This window comes from Sapajus apella, unplaced genomic scaffold (genome assembly GCF_009761245.1).
Source record: "Sapajus apella isolate SASKATOON/1434 unplaced genomic scaffold, GSC_monkey_1.0 scaffold68, whole genome shotgun sequence".
Taxonomy (NCBI): Eukaryota; Metazoa; Chordata; class Mammalia; order Primates; family Cebidae; genus Sapajus; species Sapajus apella.
The window spans coordinates 3,915,322-3,928,467 of record NW_022437008.1 but is presented as its reverse complement, the minus strand read 5'-3'; the positions used below and the strand labels follow the sequence as shown (position 1 = coordinate 3,928,467).

General features: G+C 46.7%; 1 protein-coding gene across 7 annotated transcripts in view; it reads left to right on the top strand.

The window, feature by feature from the left end:
- Positions 1-13,146, top strand: part of SIPA1L3 (signal induced proliferation associated 1 like 3) — a 294,007-nt gene that overhangs the window by 24,070 nt on the left and 256,791 nt on the right. For 2 of the 7 annotated variants that reach the window (XM_032248943.1, XM_032248945.1), the window contains exon 1: positions 3,404-4,355. The exons of the other annotated variants lie outside the window; for them this stretch is intronic. The gene's annotated coding sequence lies outside the window, so the exon portion shown is untranslated. Of the gene's footprint in view, positions 1-3,403; positions 4,356-13,146 lie in introns of those variants that run through there. 7 annotated transcript variants of the gene reach the window in all.

Sequence of the window (13,146 nt, the reverse complement as noted above, 5' to 3'; positions counted from 1 at the left end):
AAAACCTGAACCAGGATCAGAATCCCTGGAGGGCTTGGTAAAACACAGATTGCTGGGCCCCACCCCGAGTTCCTGATTCCGGAAATCTAGCTTGGGAATTTGCATTTTGTGGTGCCCCTGGTCTAGGAAGCCTGTTTTGAGAACCATGAGCTACTGTAATAGGAAGCCCAGATGAAATTGGCCTGAAATTAAGAGATTTATGATCTTATGTAACAAACCTGTAGGTAGGCAGCACAAGAGTTGACTAGGCAGTTCCACAATGCCTGCAAGGACCCCGTCTTTCTCCTTCAAGCCACCCTGCCATCCACGGTGTGTCTCCTGTGTCCTTAGGCTCCCTGTGTGGCCACAAGATGACTGCCCAGGGCTCCAGTTGGTACACTGTGACAAGGCCACATCCAGCAGCAGAAAGAGGGCATCTCCCATTTGCTGTGTATCTCTTTAAGAGTGTGGAAACTGGCCAGGTGTGGTGGCTCAGGTCTGTAATCCCAGCACTTCGGGAGGCCAAGGTGGGGGGATCATTTGAGGTTGGGAGTTTGAGATCAGCCTGGCCAACATAATGAAATCATGTCTCTACTAAAAAATACAAAATTTAGGCCAGGCATGGTGGCTCATGCCTGTAATCTCAGCACTTTGGGAGGCCGAGGTGAATGCGTCACCTGAGGTCAGGAATTTGAGACCAGCCTGGCCAACATCATGAAACCTGGTCTCTACTAAAAATACAAAAATTAGCTGGGTGTGGTGGCGGGTGCCTGTAATCCCACCTACTCCTGCTGGGGCAGGAGAATCGCTGGAACCTGGGAAGCAGAGGTTGAAGTGAGCCAAGATTGTGCCATTGCACTACAGCTTAGATATGAGGAAAATCTGTGTGGTTTCATTGATTCCTTACCTCACAGATTTTCCTCATATCTCATTGGTCAACATTGTGACTTGTGACCCTGCCCAGAGAAATCAGCCAAGGGCCAATCAGGATTGACTTGCTGGGGCTGGGGCTGGAGCCAGCCTTACCTGAAGTATGTGGTACAGGGAGGAAAGTGGCTACAGGAATAAAATAAGAGTGCCATTTAGGAAAGGACTGGGAAAGGGGGTGGATATTGGGGAGGCAGACAATTGGACCTGCTGCAGAAATAAGTGAAACAGAGTGAAAGCATAATACCCATGCATTTTTGTCATTGTGCTTACCAACTTTGTTTTGTAATTACCTGTATCAGGACTTCACTTTTTGTTCTCTAATTGTGCCTATCTTTCAAACTGTGTGCACAGAGTCCCTGTACCACAAGAACTCTAAATCTTGTTGGAATACCAAGTATTTTGACAATTCAGGGAAACCTGAGTTGGGTGATGAGGCAGGAGTCTGAAGGTTAAGAGTGCGTGGTCTTTGAGAGCACTCACTCACTCTGCTCAGAAACACCTGGGTCTCACCTCTCTCTCTGCTCCTGACTCCCTTCCCCCTTCTGTTTCCCCTCCTTGCAAAGACTGAGTTTCTCCCTCTGAGGGTTGTCCTTGGATGAAAGGAGAGGATGCTGGTCAAGGGCTTACCCCCAGGGGCCAGCACATGGTAAGTGCTTACCAAGCCTCTGCTATTTTGTTTGTGGAGTTTCGGAGTTTTGCTCTTGTTGCCCAGGCTGGAGTGCAGTGGTGCCATCTCGGCTCACTGCAATCTCCGCCTCCCAGGTTCAAGGGATTCTCCTGCCTCAGCCTCCCGAGTAGCTGGGATTATACTCACCATGCCCGGCTAATTTTTGTGTTTTTTAGTAGAGGCAGGGTTTCTCCATGTTTGTCAGGGTGGTCTCAAACTCTCCACCTCAGGTGATCCGCCCACCTTGGCCTCCCAAAATGCTGGGATTACAGGCATGAGTCACTGTGCCAGGCCATTGTTTGTTGTTTTTAGAGACAGTTTTGTTCTGTCACCCAGGCTAGAGTGCAGTGTCGTGATCATGGCTCACTGTAGTCTCAACTTCCTAGACTCAAGCTATCCTTCCCCCTCAGCCTTCCATGTAGCTGGGACCACAGGTTCATGCCACCATACCTGGCTAATTTTTTATCTTTTGTAGAGAGGAAGTCTCACTTTGTTGCCCAGGCTGGTCTCGAACTCTTGGGGCTCAAGTGATCCTCCCCCCTCATCCTCTGGAAGTTCTGGGATTACAGGTGTGAGCCACGGTGCCCAGCATAAATATGACTTATAATAAGTAGTATTTGATAATCCTGCACACCCTCACCAAAAAAAATCTATGAAAAGTGACCATCCCTTTTGCAAACTGTAATTTCCTGAGGATGCCTGTTGCTGCTGCTCGGGGCTGCAGTGTAAAGCCTGGCTCTCTGAGACTGTGAAGGGCTGAGCAATGCAGCATGGGCTCTGAGCTAGACTGTTGAGTGCAAGTTCTGGATCCATCTTGGGGTCTCTGTTTTACTTTGGGCAAGCCACTGAGCCTTGCATGTCTCTGTTTGCATATCTAGAAGGTGGAGCTGGTAATGGTACTGCTCTCCTATGTTGTTGGAAGTATTAAATGCATCAAAGCATGTGACATGCTTAGAACATCACAGCGCCCAACCCAAAGGAGCACTCAGTACATGATACATCTGCAAATCTTTGAATATTCTGTGCCCGTTCATTCACAGGGGACTATAAGCTCCCTGTGGGCAGGGTTTATATGGCTTTTGTTTACTACTGTGTCCCAGTGCCTGACTCAGAATAGACGTTCTATTTATTTTTGTGTGTGTGTGGATGAAAAGAAGGATTGTAAGAGGCTTTCTTAATTTCTTTCCCTTCAGCTGCCTAGAATTTAAACTCTGTGACCATGAGCTGATTATTCGGTATTTTGAAGGAATAAGCTAGACCTGATTGACTCTGAGGGCAGCATGTGAGTGCAGCTGATAGTTATTGAGCATTTTTGTGAGGCACAAGTTCACAAAAAGATCCCACTTGACCAGGCACAGTGGCTCACACCTGTAATCCCAGCGCTTTGGGAGGCCGAGGAGGGAGGATTGCTTGAAGCTAGGAGTTCAAGACCAGTTCAAGCCAGTTTGGCTCTCAGTGAGAGCCTTGTCTCTACAAAAACAATAATAAAGCTCTCACTGACTCCTCATCCTGTTTCATAGATGAAAAAACTGAGGCCCAGTAGGAGCACCTGCTTCTTCTTACAAGAGGAGAGCTAAAGTAGCAGTTAAGGCCGGGCACGGTGGCTCGTGCCTGTCATTCCGGCACTTGGGGAGACCAATGCGGTTAGGAGTTCGAGACCAGCCTGGCCAACTTGGTGAAACCTCGTCTCTACTAAAAATACATTTTTAAAAACGCAGCTAGGTGTGGTGGTCCATGCCTGTAATCCCAGCTACTTGGGAGGCTTAAGGCAGGAGAATCCCTTGAACCCAGAAGGTGGAGGTTGCAGTGAGCTGAGATTGCACCACTGCACTCCATCCAGTCTGGGCAACAGAGTAAGACTGTCTCAAAATAAAGTAAAATAAAAGTAGTGTTTAAGATCTGGAACCTTGGAGCCGCTCTGCTTGAGTTAAATCCCCACCCTAGCGCTTTCTTCCTGTGTGACCTTGGCCTGTGACTTATTTGTTCAACTTCTCATCTGTAAAATAAGAATGCTGATAGTGCCTCCTTAGAGGGTCAGGAGAGAGGATTCATGTGCAGCGCTTAGAACAGCGCCTTGTGCAGTGAGCATTCCGGCTGTGGGTGTTATCATTAGCCAGTCAAAGCTGTTTGGTTGTACTTCCAAAGCTGGCTGGAAGAGTCCAGCGACCGCGTTTAATTATTAAGCGGCTTTGCCTCTGCGAGCTCGTGCCTTGTCTGCACGGGCCAAAGAGCCCACCTTTGGATTGTACAGTTCTAAATGAAGCATCCAGGCGCAAGCCCAGGACAGGGGACGCTGTGGGCACAAGTCCAGACCTGGCTCTGTCAGTGAACAGGTGGCCTGTGCCTGAATCTGAGGTAAGAGGCGAGCCGCCTTTGTTACCTGTGAGCTTTCTCTTAAGCCCATTCAGACTCCTCAGACCGCGTGTCTGATGAGTAAGGAGGCCTTTTCTTTCCCTCCCCCAAAGGGACTGTTGGCAAAACAGCTTTCTTTGGGAACGCGCCTGTTCATGAAGACCAGCCATCTCCTGGGGAACTCCGGTGGCTGGCGTGTTCCTGCGGCTGTTGAATAAGTCGCTGTTAGGAGCTGGCATGGCAGGTTCCTGTTTCCGCATTCCAGACACCCTCAGTGGGCTGGGGGCGGGCACCACCGAGGTCGGCCTGGAGAGCTGAGGCAGGTAGCCTCGCCTGGGAGGACCCAAGACAGGAGGAGCCCACCAGGGGCTCCCTGACAGCCACCTGCCCACTTTGTGATTAGAGCCGTGTTCGGGGAGCCTTTCAGGTGAGCGATATTCATTAAATGTGGCAGTGACTTGCAGAGAAAGTGAATAATGTTTCTTCCTCTCCAGAGTTAGACAATTGGCTTTTTTGTTTTCTTTTTTTTTTTCTCCTCTTCTCCCTGAAATGTCTACCTGTCTGCTCCTAAATGTGAAGAAAGAGTGGGCTGGGTGTTGAGGGACTGAGAAGAGATGGAGGACATTTCTCCCAAGAGAAGGAATTGGTGATTCTTAGTTGAGTCTCTGCTGGATGCAGACTTCTGTGCCAGGACAGCAGGGCAGCCCAGCCTGGTGCACAGGAGCTCTGTGGTCTCGCGTGAGTCCCCTTTCCTCTCTGGGCCTCAGTTTCCTCTTCTTGTGAAATGGGAAATAGCAGTACCCAGTGAGTCATCTATGTAAAGTGCTTAAAGCCTGGGGACTGAGCAGTGCTCAAGTGCCCCCACCCCAACCCCAGGCCCCCATTTTCCCTGTCTGACCTTATCTCTGACTTCTCAGCTGCTTGCTTGCTGTACCCAGCTACACTGGCCTCCCACTGTTCCTCCCTCAGACACTTTGCCCTGGCTGTTCTCTCTGCCAGGAACACTTCTCCTAGAATCCCCAGCACCACCTCCCTCCCTCCCTCATGTCTCTTGTTCAGATGTCACCTTCTCCATGAGGCCGCTCTCCTTAAGAAATAACACCGTCTCCCTCACCCTAGCCCTTACTCCCCACTTTTTCTTCAAAGCCTTTACTACCACTTGACATACTTTATGCTCTGCTTCCTGGCTCTAGGCTCCACAGAAGCACAGGCACTTTTGTGTCCATCCTTGTAGAGCAGTTCCTGGCATGTGGTAGGTGCTGGCTAAATTATGATATGAATGAATTTATATTAGGTGCAGCGTTGTCCAAGGATGGGTGACCAGCCCTGTTTTGGGGTTTGAGGAGGGTGTCAGCTCTCCCAGGAACCTGTGGCCATGGGTGAGGCAGCCTGCAGAGATGCCTCCCCTTGGCTACCCAGCGGCTCTCTGGGACCTTCCTGCAGCATCCAGCCCTCTGGCTTCCTGTCCTGCAACCCCTGCAGTCTGTGCAGCCCAGGTCTGGCAGTGACTCATCGGGGCAGCCTGGGTGTATGGGGCCTGGAACAGAAAAGCTTGGCTTAGTAAGTGCAGAGGATGTCCAGTTAATTTAGGTAAAAAGAAGGCTGTGTGGAAGACACCACCATAGACACACCCCTCGTGTATATCTCCAGCTCCTGCTTGGTGTTCCTGCAGGAGGAGGCCAGGAAATGCCTGGGAAGTAGCAATTAACCAGCCGAGGCACAGTTGATCCATCTCCCCTGCTTTAATGGGCAATAATTCTTGCTCTGGGGCCGAACAAGTTTTAATTAAATGGTGAGCTCAAAGAATCTGACCGTGTAATAGCTGACACGTCCTCATCTATTTTCTAGCTCCTGGTGTCAGCAATTGATTCTGTAAAAATAACCTGGGCAGGGCTTCCCTGAGCTCATGGAGTGAGGTCAGTGGCCCTCTTGGATTTCTCCCAGCATGAGGCACCAGCGGACTGAGGTGCTGATGGACTTCGTGTTGCCGTAGCATACATCATCGCACGTCAGGACCTGCTGCTATTTTAAGAATGTGCAGAGCAGCAACAGAACTCTTCTACCACATTTAACACATGTGTTTTTTGAGCTCCAGGTGCGGAAGTTTTGGGTTTGAGTTGGGGACCCTCCTATTACACTTATTTCATATACTGCATGAGCCCCAAAACTGCCTCAGCTGTGGGCACACAGTACTTCTCTGCGCTGCAGTTTCCTTATCTTGAAAATGGGGATAATTAAGAGATGATTAAATGAGAAGTCAAAGTGAGATCAGGTGACTCAGCACTGTGTCTAGTGCATAGATAGCACCCAGCAAATTAGATTTAAGAAAAGATAATTATTTTTCTTTTCTTTTTTTTGATACCAAGTCTCGCTCTGTCGCCCAGGCTGGAGTGCAATAGCGAAATCTCAGCTCACTGCAACCTCCGCCTCCCGGGTCCTGGTTCAAGCAATTCTCCTGCCTCAGCCTCCTGAGTAGCTGGGATTACAGGCACGCGCCACCATGCCCATCTAATTTTTGTGTTTTTAGTAGAGATGGGGTTTCACCATGTTGGCCAGACTGATCTTGAACTCCTGACCTTGTGATCCACCTGCCTTGGCCTCCCAAAGTGCTGGGATTACAGGCATGAGCCACCACGTCTGGCCAAAGATAATTATTTTTATGAATTCTTCTTAAGCCCCTTTTTAATATTTTATCTGTCCCTTCACTTTCTTGTGCCTCCCCCCACCACCCGCTCCATCCTTATGTCAGCATCCTCTTGCAGTCCTTCACCCGTGGTAACAATCAAGGACTGTATGTATCTTTCCACATTTTTCTCCATAGTTATATAATCCTATAGGAGGTAATATTACACTTACTGTCTTGCATTTTGCTCTTCTCATGTAGCAGTGTCACGTGCCTCTGAGTCCCTGCGTAGTGCTCAGATTTGCACTTTTTAGTGGCTGCATAACACACAGTGGTGTGGATGCACCATAATTCATTTGGCTAAGACATCCCTGATGGGCATTCCCTTTGCATCCAGAGTTTTTTTCCCACTCTAAAATTATTTTTATTAATAGATTTCTTTAATTAGATTACAGGTGTCCAACCTGTTTGGCCACCTTGTTAAGCTCTAGGCCTTTGACAGTGAATATGAAGTAACAGTAGTATAATGATGCCTCTTGTCCAGATAGAGATGTATTTTTGGAGGGTTCTCATCAGGTCCAGCACCATGTTGAACCAAAAAGCAATTTAAATGCTTTTTCATTATTATAACAATTAATAGAGTCATGGCACTTAGATTAGTTGTGTTTAATGTATTTATTATGAAATAATTACATTTTTCAGGTGGCACTTGAGTTAGGGACTGTGCTTGTCTTCATGAGACTTGTACAGTGTTGTACCCAGATAGAGGTTTGTTCTAGTTATCTATTGCTGCACCACAAGCCACCCCCAGACTTTAAGGCCTTAAAATGACAGCAGTTTTTTATTTCTTGTGAACCTGTGGTTGACTGAGGCTCAGCAGGATGGCTCTTCTGTTGGTCTTGCTTGGGGTCTGTTATGTGGCTGCAGTCAGAGGGTGGGTGGGGCTGGAACATTCAAGATGGCTTTACTGAAATGGCACCTTGGGGATGGTCAGGTCCATGTCTGTCCATAGTCTTGGGACCTCTCCTTTCATGTGGCCTAGCTAGCCTGTAGCTGGACTTATAACACGGCAGCCAAAGGCTTTGTGGGCCTTCTTAAGGCTTAGATCTAGAGCTGGCTCCACATCACTTCTGCCTCATTCTGTTAGTTAATGTGAGGGGAAGAGTCAGCCCAGATTCATGGGAGGGATGTCACAAAACAGTTTCCAAGGTGTGGTCCATTGGGGGCACCTTTGTATCCTGGCTACCCCGGGGTTCATTTTCTCATGTAAGAAGTGCAGAGTTCAGCAGGATAAGGTGGTGCTCACCTTATCCTCTCTCTGCTGCTCCAGGCCCCTCCTTATCTGTGTTACCATCCTTAGCCTCGTATTCATAAAATGGTTGCTTCGCTTCCAGCTAGATATCCTTGTGATGAGCAGGCAGAGGCAGAGGTCTAAGGAAAGGAGACAGCAGCTGTATCAGGAAGCCAAAGCCTTCCCTGAAATCCTTAGCAGACTTCTACTTATGACTGTTTGGCTAGGACTTTGTGACATGGCCACTCCTTGCTACAAGGACATCTGCAGTTTTTCACTTGGGCTCATTGCCACCCTGAGCAAAGGGTCAATAAGGAAGAAGACAGAGTGGATGTGTTGGGCACGCACCTGCCAGTGCTCCATCCAGACAGCCCCAGAAGTGGTGGGTAAACGGAGGCAACATACATTCAGTTATCAACTAGTTAGTTCCTGGCATGGGCAGGGCACTGGGCTTCTCCCAAAGATTGTAAGAGTTTGCAGGATCATTTGCAGACCTTGACCAGATCATAGCTGAGCTCACCTCTCTCATGTCAGCGTTCAAAGTTAGTCTAATGATAAGAATAGTAACCACTCTCGGCTGGGCACAGTGGCTCATTCTTGTAGTTCCGGCACTTTGGGAGGCTGAAGTGGGCAGATCACCTGAGGTCAGGAGTTCGAGACCAGCCTGTTCAACATGGAGAAACCCCATCTCTACTACAAATACAAAATTAGCCAGTCATGGTGGTGCATGCCTGTAATCCTAGCTACTCGGAAGCCTGAGGCAGGAGAATTACTTGAATCCAGGAGGCGGAGGTTGCAGTGAGCCAAGATCACACTAGTGCACTCCAGCCTGGGCAACAAGAGCGAGACTCCATCTCAAAAAAAAAAAATAGCCAGTCTCATTAAGGGCTTACCTTGTATAGCGGAACTGTCATGGATGCTTTTCATAGGCCAACTCAGTGAATCTTCACGGTGGCCCTATGAAGTAGGCAGTGTTATCATGTCCTTTTCTCAGAGGTAGAAGCAGAGGCAGAGAGGTTCAATAATTTGCCATATTTCCTCTGGCGAGGGCATGGTGGAATTAAGATGCAGTCTCTCCTGGTCTGGCACTGGAGGTGTATACTGAACCATTTGGCTATACTGCTTTGGTTAATTACAGGAAACATTTCTTGTTGAAATGAATATGTAAATGACAGCACAATAAAACATGAAACAGAAACCACTTACTGCTCTATCCCCTTCACTCCTGCTTCCTGCCTTATTGGTCTCATCTGTCAGTAACCTGGTATATATTCTTCCTCACCTCTTTCTAAATGCATTAGTTTTTAAAATGTTTTCAGAGTCTGGGTCTCACTGTGTTGCTTAGGCTGGAGAAGAATGGTTGTTTGGCTAATTTTTCTTTCATTTATTTGTAGAGCTGGGATCTTGCTATGTTACCCAGACTGGTTTCAAACTCCTGAGCTCAAGTGATCCTCCTGCCTTAGCCTCCCAAAGCACTGGCATTACAGAGCATGAGCTACCATACCTGGCTTGTATTCACTTTTTAAAGATGGGCTTTGGACACACAGAATTGGATTAATCATAATGCTTAGTACATGATACACTGGCATTTTTGGTCCATGAAAAAAATGTTTGTTTATTATAATGAACAGCCGTTAGCCTACTGTTTACCCAAGAACTTGAATATTACCAGTAACTTTCAGGTACCTGTGTGGTACTTCCCATTCACTCTCCTGCCTGCTCTCTCAGAAGTGACCATCATCTCGAATTTTTTGTTTATTATTCTTTGTCTTTAAAAGGATGATGTTTGAACTCCATAAAAATATGGCTGAGTGTGGTGGTTCATGCATGTAATCCCAGCACTTAGGGAGCCTGAGGCAGGAGGATTTCTTCAGCCCAGGAGTTTGAGACCAGCCTGGGCAACATGGCGAGCCCTCATCTCTACAAAAATTTTTTAAAAATTAGCCAGAGGTGGTGGCATACACCTGTGGTCCCAGCTACTTGGGAGGCTTAGGTAGAAGGATTACTTGAGCTCAGGAGATTGAGGCTGCAGTGAGCCTTCATGCCACTGCACTCTAGCCTGGGTGACAGAGTGAAGCCCTGTCTCAAAAAAAGATATACTGTACATAGTCTTCTGAGACTTGCATTTTTCACCTACTATTATGATTCTAACATTGATTTAGACCAGTGCAGCTGTGACTCATGCATTTTCATTTACTGTCATGTTAGTGTTCCACGGGTTGGTTAGACCACATTTTTGTTTTAGGCATTTCCAGTGGACATTTATTTTTCAGATTTTTTGCTGTTCACAGGCTGCTGTGAATGTTGTTACACTCATTTCCTGGTGTACATGGACAGGAATTTCTTTTGGGTGTGTACTGGACATGAGGTTTCTGGATTGTAGGTTGTGATCATTTTTAACTTTGGCAGGTATTATTGAGCTGCTCTTTAAACATCCCACCAAGGATATATGAGTTTCTTTTATTCTTTATCCTTGTCACACTTGGTTTTGTAAAGCTTCTTTACTTTTGCCAGTCTAGTGGATAGGAAATGAAATCTCGTTATGGTTAATTTATCCCTGAAGACTGGTAAGGCAGAATATCTTTTCATTCATGTTTCTCCTTCTGGATATTTCTTGCTCATCACTTTTGCTTCTTTTTCTGTTTTCTTTTTTTTAGATGAAGTTTTTCTCTTGTCATGCAGGCTGGAGTACAATGGTATGATCTAGGTTCACTGCAACCTGCGCCTCCTGGGTTTAAGCAATTTTCCTACCTCAGCCTCCTGAGTAGCTGGGATTACAGGCACCTGCCACTACACCCAGCTATTTTTAGTAGAGGCAGGATTTCACCACATTGGCCAGGCTGGTCTCTAACTTCTGACCTCAGGTGATCCACCTGCCTTGGCCTTCCAAAGTTCTGGGATTACAGGCATGAGCCACCATGCCCGGCCACTTTTGCTGCTTTTTCTTGTTGAATAGTAGATGTTCTTTATATACCATGGTTACTAATCCTGGGGTGGCAGCCTATTTAATCTAACGAAATTTTAGGATCCTCTGTCATCCTTTCTGTGGTTGTTTCCTCTCCCCTGCTATTCTCCCCCAATTCCATTATACCTTTCTGTGTGCCCCCAACTCACAGTGATTCGCACTTTGGAACAGTCCTTAACTTTTGGGCATTTGTATATGTTAATACAGATCTATGACTATACCTGTTCTACCCACTGTGCTGTGGCATTTTGGTCTCAGATGTATCCATTAGGATTAGTTTCAACTGCAGGTTGGGTGTGGTGGCACACACCTGTAATCTCAACTGCTCAGGAGGCCGAGGTAGGAGAATTGCTTGAACCTACGAGGCAGAGGCTGTAGTGAGCTGAGATCGTGTCACTGCACTTCAGCCTGGGCGGCAGAGTGAGACTCTGTCTCAAAAAAAAAGGAAAAGGTCAGGCACGGTGGCTGACACCTGTAATTCTAGCACTTTGAGAGGCTAAGGCGGGCAGATCACCTGAGTTTGGGAGTTCGAGACCACCCTGACCAACATGGAGAAACCCTGTCTTTATTAAAAATAGAAAATTAGCTAGGCATGGTGGCACATGCCTGTAATCCTAGTTACTCAGGAGGCTGAGGCAGGAGAGTTGCTTGAACCTGGGAGGTGGAGGTTGCAGTGAGCCGAAATCATGTGTTTGCACACCAGCCTGGGCAACAAGAGTGAAACTCCATCTCAAAACAAAAACAAACAAAAAAAAACCCCCAAACAAACAAAAAATGATTAGTTACAGCTGCATATAATTTAATTTCAACAAAATGACAGTGGCCTAAGCAAGATAGTTTATTTCTCTCTCACATAAAGGAGCCCTATAATAGACAGGCGAGGCCTATGCTCTCATCAGGGACCCAGGCTGCTTCCACCTTCTGGTTCCACCACCCTTATCTTGCCACCTCATGGTTTGGGATGGCTGCCCAAGCTCCAGCCATTAGGTCCCAGAAGGCAAGAAAGAAGAAGGGATGAAGATGGGCACTCCTGTCTTTTTAACGCAACTGAAGAGAAGTTATACACACTAAGTCTTCTTACACCCTTTCCCAGAATTGAGTCTCAGTACTGTATGTAGCTGCAGGGGAACCTGGAAAATGTAGTTTTATTTCACATGGCCTTGTTCTTAGCTAAGATTTAGATTTGGCTGCTAAGTTAAAAGGGGATACTAAATATTGGAGTAGGCAGCCGGTAGCATCTCTAGTTCTGAGGTGTTCCCTAATAGTGGAGCTGAAAGTAGCCAACAGGCACCAGGATGGTACCTCCAGATGATGCCCCCACCTTTTTGGTTCTTTGATTAATTACATAGATATTTATGGAGCACCTGTTTTGTACAAGCACTATTCTGGGAGCTGGGAAAGGAATAATGGAAAAGCAAACAAGGTCTCCATCCTAGCAGAGCTTGTATTATAAAAGAAGAGCTAGGTAGTAAGCAAGCCAGTTACTCAGTAAGTCAGAGACATGAGGTGTAAAAGAAAATAAAGGACGACTGGGCATAGAGGCTCTTACCTGTAATCCTAGCACTTCAGGAGGCTGAGGCAGGAGGATTGCTTAATCCCAGGAGGTTGAGGCTGCAGTGAGCCGAGATTGCACCACTGCATTCCTGCCTGGGTGACAGGGCAAGACCCTGCCTCAAAAAAAAAAAAAAAAATTGCTTTAGTCTTACTAACTCATGACCACTCTGTTTTCTTCATATCTACCACCACCCACCCCCTACTGTATTATTTTAAAGCTAAATAGTTGAGTATTTATCTACAAAAGATAAGGATTCTTTAAAGACATAATGACGAGACATTTTAATCATGACAATAATTAACATTAACTGCTTATATCATCTGGTATCCAGGCAGTGTCAACCTGTCAGATCATCGCATAAATATCTTTCTAGAATTGGTTCATTCCAATCAGGACCCAAGAGGGTTCACCACTGGATTTGGTTCATCTGCTTGTGAAGCCTCATTTAATCTATGGCTTCCCCTTCCCTTCAGCTCACGGCAACCTGCGTCTCTGGGGTTCAGGTGATTCTCCTGCCTCAGCCTGCCTAGTAGCTGGGATTATAGGCATGTACCACCACATCCAACTAATTTGTTTTTGTATTTTTAGTAGAGACTATTTTTAGTAGTTTCACTGTATTGGCCAGGTTGGTCTCAAATGATCCTCCTGTATTGACTTCCTAAAGTGCTGGGATAGGAGTGAGCCACCGAACCTGGTTTGTTTTTTCTTTGTTTTCTCTTGCAGTTTATATGTTGAGAAGAGCCATGTCATTTGTCCTGTGTATGATCAGGCCTGGATCTGATCA